The sequence below is a fragment of the Triturus cristatus genome, chromosome 6, assembly GCF_964204655.1.
Source record: "Triturus cristatus chromosome 6, aTriCri1.1, whole genome shotgun sequence".
NCBI lineage: Eukaryota > Metazoa > Chordata > Amphibia > Caudata > Salamandridae > Triturus > Triturus cristatus.
Window position 1 is genome coordinate 605,785,044 of NC_140589.1, and position 18,587 is coordinate 605,803,630.

At 51.5% G+C, this 18,587-nt stretch overlaps 1 protein-coding gene across 6 annotated transcripts in view; it reads left to right on the forward strand.

Annotated features, from left to right (window-relative positions):
- The window catches only part of LOC146817560 (uncharacterized), a 170,973-nt gene that overhangs the window by 85,387 nt on the left and 66,999 nt on the right, over nucleotides 1-18,587 (forward strand). For 2 of the 6 annotated variants that reach the window (XR_014963011.1, XR_014963012.1), the window contains exon 2: nucleotides 13,722-13,781. The exons of the other annotated variants lie outside the window; for them this stretch is intronic. The gene's annotated coding sequence lies outside the window, so the exon portion shown is untranslated. The remainder of the gene's footprint in view (nucleotides 1-13,721; nucleotides 13,782-18,587) is intronic. 6 annotated transcript variants of the gene reach the window in all.

The window sequence follows — 18,587 nt, forward strand, 5'->3', positions numbered from 1 at the left end:
AAAATGAAGCTAGTACCGAGCGGAGACAACACTACTCAACAAAGGAGCCCAGCAATCAGATAAGTATAGGAGTGTTACAGAAAACCAAAGTGCAGCTTAGCCTTCAAATACTCGAAGCAAAGATTCTTTAAAATACCTTATTTTCCCTTTTTACAGAGGCAGAACACTGAGAAACAAAGAGTTAAGCTGCACTGCATTGCTCAGAAGAAACAATGTTGTGAGCCGACGAAGGAGCACCAAAGAAACTCCTATCCCCGGAAGAATACTAACAAACCGGAAGCAGAAGGACGCCAGGAGAGGAACACAAGATCTTCACTCCTCCCTGGTGTGGAATCAGAAAATAGGCAGGTAAGAGAGCAACAAATGAGGAAATGCATGGGAGGCCTGGTGGGGTCCGATATGGAACGCGAAGCACGTTTCTCTTGCGGACTCCTCCCTATGAAGAACTCAAGCGCCACCTCCACCAGCCGGCGGGATTTGGCAAGCTGGGCTTACGCAGGAGGCAGCCGGCGGGCTCAGAAGGGCTGCCACGGACCGCACGGTCCGACACAGAGAGGCTTTATCAGAGCTCTTATATAATGAGTTTGCACCATAATTTGTCGCTGCACTATATGACACTAAAGGGGCAAGTGGATTTTGTTACAGGACAAGTAGATTTATAAAGCAAGCTGCTCCATGGACAAATAGATATTTTATCAAATTCCACACCCCTGATATTGAATGGGGAAGACGGAAGTATAAGATGAGTGAGAAGGGGATGCGTTCTCCACATGAAGTGTTGGAAGGCGTTCCCCGGGGAGGCTGCGGAATGTGTTCCTGACCACCCTGAGGCCCACCTTTCCCAGAGTTAGGCCGAGCAAGAGCAGGGAGGCCCTTCCTGGAAGGGTCTCGCACCTAGGATCGCACACGCTACGCTTACTCTCTTCTTCGGATAGAGGGACACCACACAGTAAATCGTTGTAAGATAATAAGCTTTTATCGGTGGTTATCAGGGATCTTTATGATCCGGCAGGCAGGTGCAGAATTAATGCCACAAGCGGCAGCGATCTTGTGATGGAGGGAAAAGGGGTAGCGGGACAGTCTTTCAATCAGTGTCTCTGCGAGGTATCCGGCGCCCAGCTCTCAATCCTCGAGCAGAGGGGATGTTGCTTCTCTCGGCGATCTCTGCCGACTCTCTTGGAGGAACGGGCCGCGAGTCACTCAGCAGGCACCGGAGGGTCTTAGTTCAGGGAGCCGCGACGGCGTCAGCAGGGCTCAGATGGTTCAGAGTTCGGGGAGCCGCGACAGCGTCAGCAGGGCTCAGATGGTTCAGAGTTCGAGGAGCCGCGACAGCGTCAGCAGGGCTCAGATGGTTCGGAGTTCGGGGAGCCGCGACAGCGTCAGCAGGGCTCAGATGGTTCAGAGTTCGGGGAGCCGCGACAGCGTCCGCAGGGCTCAGGTGGTTCGGAGTTCGGGTAGCGTTCTTCTGTTCGGGGAGCGATCGAGCCGCGACCAAGTCCGCAGGCTCTCGTCAGTCCAGGTCTTCTCTGCCTCTCGTCCCCTCAGCACCCCTTGTTATACTCCCCCTCCTCTTTGAAGTCCGGAGTCCTCGCGGAGAGGGGTCTGGTGCCTGGGGGGCGGTGTGTCGGGGTTTCCTGTCGCTCAGCCCCTTGATCTGTTCAGGTGTGTCCGTGTGGGACTCCAGACGCCCAGCAGGAGAGGTGCCCGCTCACCGGGGGTCTGGTGGTCGATCGAAACCTCCCTCGGGGAAGAGACCAGAGGTGTGATAGGGTCGGCGCCACTCGGTCTGGTTTGGGGGGTGGGTTTCGTTCTCCCTCGGCCGGGCATGCGTGTTGGGGGTCTGGTCGGCCCTCGGGATGTTGGTTCACGGAAGCCGGAAGGCCGTGCCCACAAGGTTCGGCGTGGTTGTAGTGTGACTTGCTGGTCGGGAGGGCCCACGCCACGAGGCCGGTCTCACACGTGCCCCCCCCCCAGCTGAAAGGCGGGGAGAACTACCCATCCACTTGGGAGTTCTCCTCGCTGAAGCGGAAGAATCGGGACAGGCCGTCCGCGTTGGCGTGGTCCGTCCCGGGGCGATGTTCCACAGTGAAATCCATTCCTTGGAGGGAGATGGACCAGCGTAGCAGCTTGGGGTTTTCCCCTCGCATCTGCATCAACCACCGCAGGGGTCGATGATCTGTTTGCACTCGGAAGTGTGTTCCGAACAGGTAGGGCCGTAGCTTTTTGAGGGCCCAGACTACTGCGAACGTCTCTCGTTCAATTGTGCTCCACCGCTGTTCCCGGGGCAGTAACCTTCGGCTGATGAAGGCTATGGGCTGATCTATGCCTTTGTCGTCGTACTGTGAGAGGACTGCCCCGATGCCGTGTTCCGAGGCGTCCGTCTGGACCACAAACTCCTGGGCGTAGTCGGGTGCTTTGAGCACGGGAGCCGCGCACATTGCGGCCTTTAGGGTGTCGAACGCCTTCTGGCAGGAGGGAGTCCAGTGTATTTTCTTGGGGTGTTTTTTGGAGGTTAGTTCTGTGAGAGGGCCTGCGATGCTGCCATAGTTTTTAATAAACCTTCGGTAGTAGCCGGTGAGGCCCAGGAAGGCTCGGACTTCCGTTTGGGTTGCAGGGGGTTCCCAGGACAAGATGGCGTCGATCTTTGGCGGGAGGGGGGCGACCTGCCCACTCCCCACCTGGTGCCCCAGATAGGTTACGGAGCCGTGCCCAATTTGACATTTGCTAGCTTTGACGGTGAGGCCGGCTCGGCGCAGAGCCAGCAGGACTTGACGGAGGTGCTGGAGGTGCTCGGTCCAGTGGGAGCTGAAGACCGCTATGTCGTCGAGGTATGCTGCGCTGAACCCCTCTAGTCCGGACAGGACCCTGTTCACCAGCCGCTGGAAGGTGGCCGGGGCATTTTTCATTCCGAACGGCATCACCCTAAAGCGGTAGTGCCCATCCGGGGTGGAGAAGGCGGAGCGCTCCTTGGCTCCCTCGGTGAGGGCAATCTGCCAGTACCCACTGGTCAGGTCGAAGGTGCTGAGGTAGCAGGCGGCCCCAAGGCGGTCAATGAGTTCGTCGGCACGGGGGATAGGGTGAGCGTCTGCTCGGGTGACCGCATTGAGGCCTCGGTAGTCCACGCAAAATCTCAGCTCGGGGGCAACACCCGGGGTAGTCGCTTTCGGAACCAGGACTACCGGGCTGGCCCAGAGGCTGTCGGAGGGTTCAATCACCCCGAGGTCTAACATCTTTGCCACCTCGGTCTGGATGCAGGTCCGGACCCGATCAGGGACCCGGTAGGCTCGATGTCTCACTGGCGGGCTGTCTCCGGTGTCCACGTCGTGGACACACCAGCTGGTGACCCCGGGGGTCAGGGAGAAGAGATCCGCGAACTGCCCTAGTAGCTGGCGGCAGTCGTCGGTCTGTTGGGCTGTGAGGGCGGTCGACAGTCTCACTCCCTCCACGGATCCATCAGTTTCCTTCGCCCCCAGGGGGTCTGGAAGGGGCTCGGTGTCGTCTTCGGCCCCATCGTCGGTGGCCAGGAGTAGACTTAATTCGGTCCGTACAAAGTGGGGCTTGAGGCGGTTCACGTGGAGAACCCGGAGGGGGTTCCGCGGGGACTGCACATCGATGAGATATGTGACTTGGCTCTTCCGCTCGATCACCTTGAAGGGCCCAGTCCATTTATCTTGGAGAGCGCAGGGTCTCACCGGGGCCATGACCCAGACTTGTTGGCCCGGCTGAAACTCGACCAGTGTAGCATTCTGGTCATACCAGCGCTTCATTTCTTCTTGACTGGCCTCGAGGTTTGCTTCTGCGAGTTCCCTGAATTTTCGGGTCTGGTTGCGGAGCGCCAAGATGTATCGGAACACGTCCGGAGGGGTCCCCCGGGGGGTAGTTTCCCACCCCTCCTTGACCAGGCTCAGGGGTCCTCGGACGGGGTGTCCATATAATAGTTCGAATGGGCTGAATCCCAGGGATTTTTGGGGAACCTCCCGGTAGGCGAACAGGAGACATGGGAGGAGGACGTCCCACCTCCGGCGTAGGGGTTCCTCGAGGCCCAGGATCATTCCTTTCAGCGTTTTGTTAAAGCGCTCGACTAGTCCGTTTCCTTGGGGGTAGTACGGGGTGGTGAATTTGTACGATACTCCGCACTGCTGCCAGAGGGATTTCATATAACGGGAGATAAAGTTCGTACCCCGGTCACTCACGACTTCGCGGGGGAACCCCATGCGGGAGAAGATCCCCCTGAAGGCCCGGCCCACCACGGGGGCCGTCACGGTGCGGAGAGGGATGGCCTCGGGGTAACGGGTGGCATGATCCACTAGGACGAGGATGAACCGGTGGCCCTGGGCGGTCTTGGGGTCCAGTGGTCCCACAATGTCGATTCCTACCCGCTCAAAAGGGGTACTGACGACGGGGAAGGGCTGTAGCAGAGCCTTGCGCTTGCCCCCACTCTTTCCGCTGGCCTGGCACGTGGGGCAGGACTTGCAGTGGGCCTCCACATTTGCTCGCATCTTGGGCCAATAGAAGTGGGTGACGAGCCGTTGGTAGGTCTTATCTTGGCCTAAGTGTCCGACCAGGGGTACATCATGGGCCAGGCCCAGGAGGAGACTTCGGAAGCGTAGGGGTACCACTAGTACCCGGGCCGATCCCAACTCGGCCGACTTCTGTTCGCTGTACAGGAGGCCGTCCTCCCAGTATACCCAGTGGGTGCCAGTCTGGTCGCCTGCTGCTTGGGCCTCGGCCTGTTGTCGGGGTCCGATGAGGGACGGGCAGGTGGATTGTTCTTGGCAGAATTCTTCACGGGAGGGGCCCCCTTCGCAAGGCCACTGGGCCAGTTCTGGCAGGTCCTCGAGGTGGGTCAGGGTTTCGGGGTCGGACGGCACTGACCCTTCATCGGGAGCGGCCGGCTCGTTCAGAAGGGGGTCGTTGGCCTCTGGTGGTGTATTCTGGATCTCGGGGGAGGTGGCGGTGTCTAGCGGCATGGGCTCTTTCCCCTCGGAGGGAGGCGCCCGGAGAGTCATTGAGCGCGTGGTGGCGCATACCCACTCGGGGAGGCCCATCATCTCGAGGTGGGCTCTTCGTTCCACTTGTCCCCACGGGGAGTTCTCAAGGTCGTTGCCCAGGAGGCAGTCCACGGGCTGGGAGGTTCGGACCACCACCTTTAACTTGCCGGTGACTCCCCCCCCCATTCGAAGGGGACTAGGGCCATCCGACAGAGGCTCTCGGAATTGTCTGAGGAGATGACGGGGCAAAAGGCGCCAGGCAGGATCTGATCCTCGGAGATCAGGTGACAATGAACCGCCGTGACACTCGCCCCGTGTCCCGGAGGCCCTCGATGCGGTGACCGTTGACCGTCACCTGCTGTCGGTACTTCTTCGTGTTGGCGGGCAGGGACGTTCCGGGGACCATCTCTCGATCCCCTAGGGAGACCAAGGCAATGGCGGCTGGTTCCCATTCTTCGGAGTCTTCTATCTCTTCCCCCAGGGCTACGGAGGCCATCTGTCGAGTCGGCGGGGTTGTTGTGGTGGACCGCTGGTACAGGGGACACTGGGGGTCGCTGGCATAGTGGCCGGTCTGTTGGCAGCGGAAGCCGGTGATCCTCACTCGGGGCCCCGGTCTCCCTGGTGGCCCGGTGCTGGCCAGAGGTGGAGCTGGAAAGGGCGGAGATTGTCCTCTGGGAGGGCTGAGCGGGGATCCCCCCGGAAGCTCCCTTTGCCGGCCTTGATTCCCTCCGCCCCTCTGGCGGGGGGGTCCCTGACTGTGGCGACCGTAGTCCCCCAGGGGGCCCCGGGAGGCCCGGGTGTTCACCCATCGGTCAGCCTCGACGGCCGGTTTTCGAGGGTCTGTGAGTTTGCTGTCCAGGAGGTGCTGGCGCAGCTCTACGAAGCAATTCGCGGACAAGTGTTCCCATGCGATTAGGTCGAACAGCTCCTCGAAGGGGGAGACCTTGCTGCCCTTGATCCATCCGTCCAAGGCCCGGCTGTAGAAGTTCACGTATTCCACCCAGGTGGTACCGGGTATCTTTTTGCAGTCTCTAAACCGTTGTCGGTACATTTCAGGGGTGAGCCCATATCTGGCTACTAGAGCCTCTTTCATGTGACTGTAGGAGTTCATCACGGTGGAGGGCAGGTCCAGCAGGGTATCTCTCGCCTCGCTCAGGAACCGGCCCCACAGCCCAGCCCCCCAGTCCTTCTGCGGGACTCTGTGGGAGGTCATGGCGACTTCGTAGGCCTTGAACCATTGCTGAATATCGTCGTTCTTATAGTATTCTTTCACCACATCTTTGGGGATGTGGACCTTTGGTTCCACGGTGGAGGAGATGGGTTGGGTTTCCGAGGGTCGGGCCTCCGCCTTCTTAGCCTTGAGCTCGATTTCTTTTAGGCTACGTTCGTGCTCTAGTTGGAGTTTTTTCTCGTCGTGTTCTCTCTGTCGTTTCTTTTCCTCTAGTTCTCCTTGTAGGCGTAACTGTTCTACCGCCAGTTTTTTCTCAGCCAGCTTTAGCTCTCCTTCGATTTTTAATTTTGCTAGTTCTAGTTCGTGGTTGCGATCTCTTTCTCGGTCCGCTAGTTCCTCCGGGGATAGGCCCCTCTCGGGGGCGCCGTTCCTCCCCGGGTTGCTTCGTGGTTCGTTGGGAGGTTCTCCTTCTGTTTGTGTCCGGGGAGTTTCTGCCTCGACCCAGGTTTTTAATGCCCCCTGGAAGTCCTCTTTCGTGCTTAGTCCGGTGGTAGCGATTCCAAAGTCTTTGCAAATTGTTTCAGTTCTCGGTGTGTATAAGATTCTAACTGGTCTTTTTGGAATGCAGTGCTCGGGTTGGTGCCTGCGGCACCTAGGGAAGTTTCTCCTTCCATTCTTCTTGGTAGTGCGTACGTCGTCTACTGCACGATCTCTAGGTGTTGGCTCGGATCCCGTCGCCTGCCACCAAATGTTGGAAGGCGTTCCCCGGGGAGGCTGCGGAATGTGTTCCTGACCACCCTGAGGCCCACCTTTCCCAGAGTTAGGCCGAGCAAGAGCAGGGAGGCCCTTCCTGGAAGGGTCTCGCACCTAGGATCGCACACGCTACGCTTACTCTCTTCTTCGGATAGAGGGACACCACACAGTAAATCGTTGTAAGATAATAAGCTTTTATCGGTGGTTATCAGGAATCTTTATGATCCGGCAGGCAGGTGCAGAATTAATGCCACAAGCGGCAGCGATCTTGTGATGGAGGGAAAAGGGGTAGCGGGACAGTCTTTCAATCAGTGTCTCTGCGAGGTATCCGGCGCCCAGCTCTCAATCCTCGAGCTGAGGGGATGTTGCTTCTCTCGGCGATCTCTGCCGACTCTCTTGGAGGAACGGGCCGCGAGTCACTCAGCAGGCACCGGAGGGTCTTAGTTCAGGGAGCCGCGACGGCGTCAGCAGGGCTCAGATGGTTCAGAGTTCGGGGAGCCGCGACAGCGTCAGCAGGGCTCAGATGGTTCAGAGTTCGAGGAGCCGCGACAGCGTCAGCAGGGCTCGGATGGTTCGGAGTTCGGGGAGCCGCGACAGCGTCAGCAGGGCTCAGATGGTTCAGAGTTCGGGGAGCCGCGACAGCGTCCGCAGGGCTCAGGTGGTTCGGAGTTCGGGTAGCGTTCTTCTGTTCGGGGAGCGATCGAGCCGCGACCAAGTCCGCAGGCTCTCGTCAGTCCAGGTCTTCTCTGCCTCTCGTCCCCTCAGCACCCCTTGTTATACTCCCCCTCCTCTTTGAAGTCCGGAGTCCTCGCGGAGAGGGGTCTGGTGCCTGGGGGGCGGTGTGTCGGGGTTTCCTGTCGCTCAGCCCCTTGATCTGTTCAGGTGTGTCCGGGAGGGACTCCAGACGCCCAGCAGGAGAGGCGCCGCTCACCGGGGGCTTGGTGGTCGATCGAAACCTCCCTCGGGGAAGAGACCAGAGGTGTGACAGGGTCGGCGCCTCTCGGTCTGGTTGGGGGGGGGGGGGTTTCGTTCTCCCTCGGCCGGGCATGCGTGTTGGGGGTCTGGTCGGCCCTCGGGATGTTGGTCCACGGAAGCCGGAAGGCCGTGCCCACGAGGTTCGGCGTGGTTGTAGTGTGACTTGCTGGTCGGGAGGGCCCACGCCACGAGGCCGGTCTCACATGAAGCGTATAGATGGCTAACCCGGTATATAAATGTTTGATGTGGAATGTCAGGGGTATGCATAAAATGGCTAAGAAGAGATAAGCTCTTCTCTTACTTGCATAGAAAGGAGGTACATATAGCACTCCTACAGGAGACACACCTCACCGACAAAGAAGGTCAAGCGCTAAGGAGACATTGGAGGAGGACAGGCATACTTTACCACATACTCTGCATATGCCAGAGGAGTACTCATATGGATACAAGCAGGGGTCCCATTCCCACTTACAGATACTATAATTGACAAGGAGCGGAGATATGCAGCCATAAGAGGCAGCTTAGGGGTAGAAAGACCTAACATTGATCACCCAGTATGCCCCCAACACCGAGCAGGGTGCCTTTTTTGCAACGCTATCACGGCGTCTAGCCCCAAGGCTCACGACATCGACATTAATCGGAGGGGATTTTAATCGTGTCCCTGATACTCAGTTTGACCGTTCACACCCGTCCCCGCCCCCCCCCCCCCCCCCCCCTCCCACGAGACTCCCAAATGACCCGCACGGCTAAAATGTTCTCAGATTGGCAGCAGCAATGGAGTCTGATAGACTGCTGTAGGCGTCAAAAGCCACATGAAAGGGACTATTCCTTCTTTTCAGGCCTCCATGAGGGTTATGTACGCCTTGATCTGTACCTGTCCAGCCCAGACATACACAGCCTAATTGGGGCCATTGAATACCTACCCCGCACTGCTGGTGCATTTAAGGTGGGCACGTCCTAGGCCCTCCATACCTACATGGAGGCTAAAGCCAGAGCTGCTGGAGGAGCAGGTCTTCCAGGAAACAATTAGGACTAAAATCACCCAATATTTTGCTGAAAACGTGGGAACACTGGAAAAACAACCATAATGCGGTGGAATGGTTAGGAAGAAAAATTATTTCTAGAAGGAAAATTTAATTAATCCCTCACATGGACTTTAAATGTGGGAACAGCATCTCCCTGCCAAATAGAATGGGACACCTTTAAGGCTGTGACATGCGGGTACTGCATCGCTGAATCCAAAAGGATTCGACAAACCTTACTGACTGAGGTCGAGGGGGGCAGAAAACCGCCTAAGAGGCATTGAACATAGACGCCCGGGATGCCCAGAGCTCCAGCCGGAGATTCTGGCGGCCAGGGAAGAGGTAGCAACGCAAGTGGAGAGACTGAGATGCTTCGACTATAAGAACTATATGGACAGGACTCACGCCGAAAGAGACAAATCAGGCTCTTTGTTGGCATGGCTAGCTAACCCCAACAAGTGAGGCTTGCCCATCCTAGAATTAGAGACCGAGGGGGAAACAAGAGGACACACACCAGAAGAGATTAATGACGCATTTGTAGCTTACTATTCTTCCCTCTATACTAGCTCGCCCACACATGAGCTGCTACAAACAATAACATTCATGGTCGACCTCCAGATCCCGCGGGTCATGGAAGACGAAGCAGACGCCCTGGGGGGAACATAACTACCCATGAGATCAACGCTGCTATTAACCACATGGCACGTAAAAAAAAACTGGCACAGACGGGCTCCTTGTGGAGTTCTACTCCACATACTCAGCTCAATTAGCCCCCCCACCTCCTAGCGCTCTATGAAGCAGCTAACAAGACATGTTCCCTACCAGACACCACGAGGGAAGCCGTTATAGCCCCCATCTTAAAACCAAGTAAAGCCCCCCATGATAAGACGGCTTTCCAACCGTTATCGATACTCAACTGCGACTACAAAATCGGATCCTCGCCACCCGCCTCCTGCTCCTCCTGACTACATTAGTGCATAAGGACCAGGCTGGGTTCATCCTGGCACGCAGCATAGCAGGAAACATTAGGCGCTTACTAACCATCCTAGAGGCCAATGAAGGGGACCAAGAACACGCTACAATTGTTGTCATAGACATAGAGAAAGCTTTTGACAGTTTAGAATGGCCCTATTTGGACGAAGAAATACGAAGCATAGGACTAGGGGAGGGATTTACTAATTGGACCAGACTCTTATACACTAGACCTATCACCAGAGTATGCGCAGGAAAAACAATGTCACGGAGCTGGTCGGTAGGGCGCGGCACCAGACAGGGCTGTTCACTTTCTCCCTATTGTTTGCCCTGGCAATGGAGCCCCTTGCCATAGCAGCAAGAATGGGGCGCTTATACGAAGGTCAGAAAGTCAAACAGGACTACCATCATATAGCATTATATGCAGATAATCTATTGCTATTCCTAAGGGGGGGGGGGGGGGGCAAGAACTTGACGGGAGCCCGTCCTCTGCTGGAGAGGTTTGGCTCTGTCTGTACTTAGGGTGAGGTGCCCAAAATCCGGACTTTTCCCAGTGGCGCGAACAGGCTAGCTTCTGAAGGACGTAGCACAACTACAATGGGAACCCAGATGCCTGCTGTATCTGGGAGTCCACATTAACCATGCTTGGTCAGACCTCTACGAGGGCAATATAGGAAGGTCTTACCGTAGTTTGCGTACGGCCATAGACTTTTGGCAGACCCTGCCGCTCTCAGTAGCGGGTAGGATCGTACTCCTTAAAATCGGAGCACTCCTCCACCTACTGTATTACTTTAATTCACTCCCGCTATGGATCCTGACTGCATTCTTCGGTGCCCTCGATTCCCAGATCCGTACATTTATTTGGGGCACAGGACGCCGTAGAGTTACCCTCGCATTAATGCAGAGGCCTGTGACTGAAGGCGGACTAGCGATCCCGAACTTTGAAACTTGCTATATAGCAGCTCAATTGCACTGGCTAGTACGCAGTATATTCTTTGAGGGACAGCAGATGGACGTACCCAGACAGACTGTATTGTTGCTGACTGACTTATTGCGGGTGTTTCTCAGGGTGAATAGGCCAACAGGTGGAGACCCTTAAGGGATTAAAGTACAAGCCAAATGTTGGAGCCGGGGACTGCAGAGAATGGGAGTGAAGATCTCCTACTCACCAGACATCCCCCTAGATATGTTAAAGGCACTCACAAACGGAGGGAACTGGCGGGACTTGGAGGCATGGGCGGAGGCTGGGGAAACAAAGATTAGGAGACCTTTACAGGGACTCCGGGATGTTGCCGTTTGAGACGTTCCGGATGGAGTATGGGCTCCCTCAGGGACATTTCTTGCTACACATGGCACTAACGATAGCAATCCGTAAGCATTGGCACACGGGAACCACGGACCCCAATCAAAGCAGACTTGCTCCTGTATGGCCTTATCAGCATGTACCATCAAAGCGGTGCCCTGTCTATATAGAGCGCTCCGAACAGACGGGCTACAACCACTAGAGAAGCTACGTCACCAATGGGAAGAAGATTTGGGCACACAAATTACAATCAAAGATTGGGACAATATACTAGCTGGGATACCCAGAGTATCCAGGAACACCCATTTCAAGGTGATATATTATTATGTCCTACATAGAGTATACCTGAACCCCGAACAGATAAGCAGATATTTCCTGACAGAAAAAGCAACTTGCCCACGCTGCAGTACACTACAAGCCCACATCCTACACATGTTTTGCGACTGTCCTAACTGGGTGAATTCTGGGAACGGTAGGTACAGACAGTGGGCGGGGATATAGATAAAGAGCTGCCATGCTCACCAGCTCTTTGCCTCTTGGGCTGGTTTCCCCATTTGGCAAAGACTAAAGTCACTATTAAATTCCAAGGCCTAGCTTATATCTTGGCGAAAAGAGAAGTGACCAGGACCTGGAAAAACAAAGGGGGGACCCAAGTTATCCACTTGGCATAAAAAACTCCTGAAATGGGAGGCCTGTGAGGGGCACATATTGGTGCGAGAAGCTAAGAGAGGCCTACGACATATAGAGAGAGCTAGAGCCTGGGAGACCCTGGTTCACGACTTAGAACATCTGGAACTAGAACCTCCGGAAGATGAAAGGGTAGCCACATAAAAGAGGTACCCCTGGCACAAACACGTCAATAACAGACAACCTACTTACAATTACTAAGCCATCATGATGCTAGTGACTATTTCACTAAAATTACATCACACCACCCTATATACACAAATGGATGGCTCATGACATGCATGGTCCCAGCACTCCACACGAGATCTACTGATAGGACGACTCGGGGGAAGGGAGGGAGGGATTTAGTTAATGTTATAGTTCTAACCTCATTTGATTATTCAGATTGACTGCATATGCAACAAATTGAAAGTAGTATGGAAATGACAATACCAAGTGTTACTAATTGAATTACTGCAATGTAATGTTTTACCAGAACAGAAATGATCAATAAAATCTGTTTACAAAAAAGAAACTTGAAGGATTGATTCTATTGCACTTCTGAATCACGTGGCAGAGAACGGACATAAAGTGTCCCTGACAAAGTTCGTTTTGCAAAACAGAAGTCTTGTACTTAGGACATCACGTTGAGAAAGGAGCGAGAAAAGTGTCACAAGAAAAGATTGCAGAGCTTCTTAACATGAATCCACTGAATACCCAAAAGGAAGTCTGCATGCTTTTAAGAATGGTGGGCTGCTGTCACAGTGGATTCCAAATTTTTCGTTGACAGCAAAACCTCTTCAGAGGCTGACACACAAAGACTTGTCTGATCCGGTACCTTGGGCTGGCAGTTGTATAACAGCTTTCACCGTGCTACGAGAATGCCTTTGTAGGGCACCAGCATTGGGAAAAGCCTGATTACAATAAATTATTTGTGTTATTTTGCAATGAAAGAGAAGGCTAGACTATTTCAGTGTTGGCACAGATACATGGAAGCAATCGCAGACAAATCGCTTATTTTTTGGTGACTCTTGACCCTGTTGCAGCTGCTTGAAAGCCGTTGCGTTTGCATTTATGAGCCTTGAACAATGTGTAAAGTCATGGGACAACCACTGACTGTATTTGTACCTCATTCAGTGGAGATACTGTAACACAAATACACAGTATCTGACTAACTGTCATTTGACCAAGTATGAGCAGATTTTGCTTGGTGCAGAAAATGTGACTCAAAATATGCATGGTTTTGAACCCGCCTATTTTGATGCCATTATCTGGAAATGAGAATGTGACTGATGAAGTTGAACACAATTGTTTGGATGTGAAGGAATTTTGTACCAAACCCCATCCAGGTATTTTGGATGAACCATTGCCTGAATCTGATCCTGTGTTTGTTGATGGATCCTGTTTGAGAGACAATGAGGGAAATCTGAAAGCTGTTTATGCTGTGTGGACAATTGGAGGTGTTGTGGAAGCATCGTGGTTGCAAGGAGTGTATTCTACTGAGGTTGCAGAACGTGTCGCCTTGACAAGGGCTTGCAGCGTTTCAGAGCAACTCAGAGTTACAATTTACACTGATATTCAGTACAGCTTTGGAGTCATACATTACTTTCGGAAATTGTAGTCACAGCGTGGTTCTGCAATACAAAAAGGAGAGTGCGTGAAAAACCTTTAGTGGTCCCTACAATTGCCTACCCAAATTGCAGTTGTGAAATGTTTTGCTCATAGGCAGGGCACTGATTATGTCACTGTAAGGAATCGATATGACAATGAAATGACGAAGTATTATGTATTAAATGTGCATACTTTTAATGAAGAAATTTTGAAAGAAACATCAAACATCACAAATTGCTATTTATTGTTGTCAACAGTAGATACCTGGAACGAGATGAGGAAGCTGCAAGAGGAAGTGACAGAAACTGAACAACAAGGTTGGGTGCAAACTGGATGTAACAAAAGAGAGGTTGATGTTTGAGTTTAGACTGATGGCACACCTGTATTGCCCAGCAGCTTATTACCACATATGGCAGGACAATCCCAAGGTCCTGCACATGTAAAGAGAGATGCAATGATACGTCTTAGGTGTGTAGTGTGTCCGCAACAAAATCCTGGAAGAAAAACACAGGTTGTTATGAGTCACATTGGTAAATCCGCAGGTCCCTTCAACCGAATGCAAATTGACTTTATTGAAATGCCCCTTTGCAGCGGATTGAGATATGTTTTGGTCATCTATGCATGTTTTCAAAATGGGTTAAAGCTTATCCGACACACAGGAATGACAGTTTGACTGTGACAAAATTATTAAGGGAATTCAAATTTCCGACTTCTCTTGAGTCAGATTGAGGAGCTCATTTTATTAATGAGGTCCTGAAAATGCTATGTACAGCACTAAAGGTTGAGCAGAAGCTCCGTTGCATTTACTGTCTAGAAGCTTCTAGGAAATACGGAAAAGACAAACAAGTAGTGAAAAGAACGAGAACTGATCTTGAAATAAGAGAAGAATAATGTAAATACTATGATGAAAGGAAAATCTTAGAAGTCAACAAACCCGTAATCTGTGATGAGATCTGATGAGCAGGTATTGTGATGGCTTGATTCGCCATCAGAAGGGGTGAGGGGGGGGGATGGATCGTGCAAATATTTCAAACCCCCTTTACCTCACACTTTTACCAATTTAGACACTAAAGCCAGAATATGCACATTGCACAAGATGAACAAAGTGATACAGCAATAGAGAGAAGTGAAGTAACAGCACTGTAAAAACATGCTTGAAGGTGTTAGTAGAGGAGAAAAGACATTGCTAGTTAATACTCTTAATAACAGATTTTTAATAACAAGATTGTCCATGAAATTATGTTCTATTATTCACGTACTAATGAAAACTAATTAATCTAATGATGAGGCCTAACAGTTCTATTGCCTTTCATTGCAAATGTAATATGAATAGATTGTGGAGCAATTATGCGTAAAAGTCAGTTCGGAAATTGAACCTTACAGATGTTATAGTAGACACCCTAATGATTATAAAAATTAGGAAACGATTGTAGTAAAAAGATTTTTAAGAATAATTTACATCTTTGTGGCAGTAGGCCCTAGCTAACAGTCAATTTTGTGCAATAATACATTGGTGAACCACTTATTATGATGATTCAATGCAAATTATTTGAATCTAAAAAGTTTAATTAATTTAAAGATGATGTATGCATTTTAAGCTTTAAACATGTTCTTTCTTGAGCTGCAAATTTTCCCTTAGCGAGCATATTAATTCATTGGCATTTCTGCAAACGTTGCATTATTTGTTATGTGCATGTTTCATTTTACATACAAAGGACATTCTTTTGAAGTTCACTGTGAGATGGCTTGGTGGAAAAATCAACTCCAAACCGAAGCCATAGTCTGTAACATTGCATATTTCATATTGGTGGCAAACATATGAGGCCCGGAAAGCCAAGTCATTCACATGAAGAGCCTCCGAAAGAATGCAGGAGTTGTCAGCATCCAGCGAATTGGAACACCTCAGAACCAGGAATGATGCTTAAAATGGTCCACCTCCTGACATCTCCAACTCTATGACTATCGACATATACATAGAGTAGTGAAGTGGTCAAGCGAGGGATAGGGATTAGGGAAGGGAACTGCAGGGAATTAGAAGCTGTGAAAGAAAAGAACACATTTAATACGCATACAAGTTCAATTGGCTACACTCAATAATCTCGCTGGGTAATGAAACAATATATACCTTTAAAAGTGCAACTGCATTTCCTTGTGGACAACATCCATCTGAACCATCAACCTTCCTGAATGTTTCTGCTACGGTAAAGAGAAACCACAAAGAAGTTATAGCCTGTACATACCCCACTCCTCATCAGGCAACTAGGAAAGGTATTTCTACATGCCACATTCAGGAAATGGAGGCCAATGTACCACAAGGTCCTATAGAGGGTTATATGAATGTACAGTGTCTCGAACACTTGACCTTAACTCCAGATCAAAAGGCACTCTTCACGTTCACTTGAACGCTAATCCACAAGAAAACATGAATCGGCAGCAAGTCAACAAACAAATGATAAGTCAGAGCCTTCCCTTCCGGTTGCGTCACCAGGAAGGGTTTCCAGTGTTGTGACCCACAGCAAACAGCAGGGAATTCCACCGGGGGGGGGGGGGGGGATGGCGGGTTTGGGACTGAGAGAACCCGCCTCCCGATTACCTCAATTGAGATCCCTCAAGGATAATCGTGGCGGACAATGAATTGGGAAGACTCCTGTCTTCACGCAGTGTGCGCGAGCAGAGCCCTGCTCACACGCGAATTAAATGAACTGCTGCGATACCTGGGTGGAAACTTGGAATCATTCAACAAGAAACCCAGCACGTCTGTAGCAGCCGAGTCGAGTGCTGACACGGAAACCTGAAGTAATTACGCTTTCCGATCGCGTGCACTTCCCCACAGAAATGCCCAGCCGAGCACCATGGGAATTGTAGTTTGGAGTCGTTCGTGATGATGAGGCAGGCGCCTAAGCCCGCCGTGCCTGTCAGTACACCCCTCCTCCCAGGCGCCTCTTCGCGCCCGGTTTGGCAGGATGCGCAGCATGGAAAGCACGAACCGCAGCAGGGGCATGAATGTTCTGAACTGGCTCCAGGAATTGTCTTCCGAGGAATAACCCTTCCACGAGACTAAATACCACAACCGGCCGTTCCGGTATTTGGAATCCATGATGTGGCGAACCTCATACTCCACATGTCCATCACGCAGAATGGGGGGAACCGCCCTCCGACGAGCCCCAATAGCCAGCTTCAAAAGGCTGCAGTGGGACACCGGATGTATTCTCAACGTGTTAGGCAAACGGAGCTTATAGGCAACCGGATTTACTTGCGTAAGCACAGTATAGGGGCCAATGTATTTAAGGTGGAACACACTGCGTACTCTGAAGCAAATATGACGTGTAGATAACCAAACTTTGTCACCCGGTAAGTAGGTGGGACCATCCCTCCGATGTCGATCCGCCCAAGCTTTGTACTGGGTCTTGGCCTTGATCAGGTGGGATCGGATCTTCCGATGGATGGTTTTCATGCGACCCGCCACCTCAGGCTGGACATCAATATCACTGGGCCAGGTGATTGGCAAGATTCTCGCTTCAAATCCATGATTAGCAAGAAATGGTGATACTGTGCCATGAGTTATTGTACGCTTATTCTGCCAACCATAACAGCGAGATCCAAGACTCATTAGCCTCCGCTGCGTAGCAATGCAGGTATTTTTTCAGGGTTTGCTTTAACCGCTCTGTTTGACCATCCGTTTGCGGATGGAAGCTGGTGGACAAAGCCGGGGACACCTCCAAATTCGCCAGAAGCGAGCAATGAACTGAGGACCTCTATCTGACACAATGACATTCGGGAGGCCGTGGAGGCGCACAACATGTTCTAGCGGCAACTGCGCTGTTTGACCTGCTGTGGGTAGGTTATGGCAAGGGATGAAATGTCCCATTTTTGTGAGGCTATCCACCACCACCAGTATTGCAGTTTTTCCTTGGTTGTTAGGCAGACCAGTGATGAAATCCAGACTGATGTTTTGCCATGGTTGAGTGGGGGTAGGCATTGGAATTGGTTTCCCTTTAGCTTTGGTGGTATTCCCTTTGGATCTGGCACAAACCTCACTAACTGCTATCCAAGAGTTCACATTTTTGCTTAAAGTGTCCCACCAGAAGTGCCTCCTTAGTAGATGTATGTTTTTTGTACTACCCTGATGTCCTGCAAGGACGGAGCTGTGACACCAATCGAAAGCCTTGTGCTGCAAAGGCTTGGATGGTAGATACAACTTGTGATCAACAAAAGGCAAACCATGTTTTATACTCCTCTTATGGTGTCCACTGGCCCATTGATTCCAATAATCAGCAGAGTGCAGTTTCCTAACTTCATCCAAGAAGTTATCAACCGTAACTGCACAGAGTACCTTAGAAGGGGTGATAATAGACCCAGACGGTTGTTGAAAAGGGAGGCTATCCGTGCCCTATCTTGACAGCGTGTCTGCCTTTCTGTTTGCAGTACCTGGTCGAAAGGTTATGACAAAATCATATTCTGCGAAGAAAAGCATCCACCTCATTTGTCTCTGAGATAACTGCCTATCAGCCTTTGTATTGTAGATTTCTGTGATCTGTGAAAACAGTGACTTGGTGTCTTGACCCCCACAGATACTGTCTCCACTCTTGGAGGGCCCTTTTTATTGCCAGAAGCTCCTTCTCTGCGATAGTATAATTGAGTTCTGCTGTACAGAGCTTTTTGGACATGAAAGCTATGGGATGCAGTTGCCCAGTTAGTTTGTCTTGTTGCGAAAGAACTGCCTACTAATGCCACATCAGAAGCATCAGCTTCCACGATGAAAGGAAGGTCTACTTGTGGATGTCTTAGGATAGGGGCAGTAGTAAACGCCTTTTTTTAATTCTGTGAAGGCTCTCTCAGTATCACTGGTCCAAACAAAGGGCTCTCTTTTTCTGAGTAGGCTCATAATGGGTGCTACCACATGTGAAAAGTGTAGGATAAACGTACGGTAGTAGTTGGCAAATCCTAGAAAACGTTGTACATCATGAACACTTGCAGGTACTGGCCAGTCTTGCACAGCTTTTACCTTTTGTTCTGTCATACACAATCCTGACGGGCACATTACATCCAGAAATTCAACTTCAGACACTTGAAAGTCACATTTGTTCAACTTGCAAAACAAGGAGTGTTCCCTTAACTTCTGT